General features: G+C 39.9%; 1 pseudogene; it reads right to left on the bottom strand.

Annotated features, from left to right (window-relative positions):
• Positions 1 to 431: 431 nt before the first annotated feature.
• On the bottom strand, positions 432 to 991 carry LOC100947817 (annotated as a pseudogene).
• Between the last annotated feature and the right edge of the window lie 219 nt (positions 992 to 1,210).

Below are 1,210 nucleotides of genomic sequence, written 5' to 3'. Positions count from 1 at the left end.
TTTATTTTTATTGTAAACCAACAATTTATAGTTGTATAAACTTATGGAGTACACAGTGATGTTATAATCTATGAATACAATGTGGAATAATTAAATGAAACTAGTCAATATATCCATCACCTCAAATACTTAACATTTTTGTGGTAAAACATTTGAAATTTACTGTAATATTAACTATGATTACCACATCATTCAACAGAACTCAAAAAAGAACGGAGCATTCTTCATAAGATTTTGCATCTTTGACCATCAATGAGATAAAATATCATTTTCAAAATAGCATCCAAACATGAGTGTATTTACCTACATCCTCCAGGTCATAATAAAGCAAGCTGGTGAACAGAGTAATAATTCATGGTATTTCATGTTTAACAAACTGTTAACAGAGTAAGTTGGTTGAAGAAAAGCATACGAACATTGTCTTATAAGAATTAGAACCAAGGGGCTCCATAATCATCTGGCATCCGTTCAATATTGTGTCTGTGGTTAGAAATATACATGATAGGAACTCCAGGGATTTCCAGATTCTTCGTTTAAGGTCTTGGTCAACTGTGGCCACGATGTAACACTTGTGCTGAGTCACTCTCTGTGCTAAGCAGTCATCTGCATAGGTTCCTTTGTGTGTGCATGGTAATCGTTCAAATCTTGGATCCTTGGCAATCCTGAGGACCACTCGATACTTCTGCCCCAATTTCTCAATTTCAGCCATTACACAGTCAGTTATACAAGGAATGCACTTGGCATACAGACAGTCCATCATTGACTGCACTAAGTCCAGTTTGGCTTTAATGGAAAAGTTGATAAAGTTGGTATCAACCAAGATGTGGTAAGGTGGGCCCAGTTGTGTATTATATTGGAAGAATAAGCAGGAAGGGTGCTGGGGGACTTCTCTTTCCTTTAATGTGCTGGGATCTTTCTTTTCTTTCTTTTTAGGTTTCAATCCATCCTTTTCTTTAAGCCTCTGATCCCTGAGACTAAGCCTTCGCTTCATGGTTGCTTCCCCATGCTCACGCCACACTCTTGTTTCTTCCACAATCCAGTGTAAGTCTTGAGGAAGGTCTTCACAAGTATCTGCCATGACAGCCACTCCCCAGATGCAGGGACACATGTCTGAGCATACCACATGTGCATGAGTTTGACACATCCAGTGGAGGGGCCTACATGGCTGCCTGGAGAAGCCCACGAGCCACACCACCCCTCAGCCACCTGC

The sequence above is a fragment of the Otolemur garnettii genome, unplaced genomic scaffold (assembly GCF_000181295.1).
Source record: "Otolemur garnettii isolate 467f Iridium unplaced genomic scaffold, OtoGar3 scaffold00128, whole genome shotgun sequence".
In the NCBI taxonomy this organism is placed as follows: Eukaryota; Metazoa; Chordata; class Mammalia; order Primates; family Galagidae; genus Otolemur; species Otolemur garnettii.
This window is presented reverse-complemented; position numbering and strand designations above follow the sequence as displayed.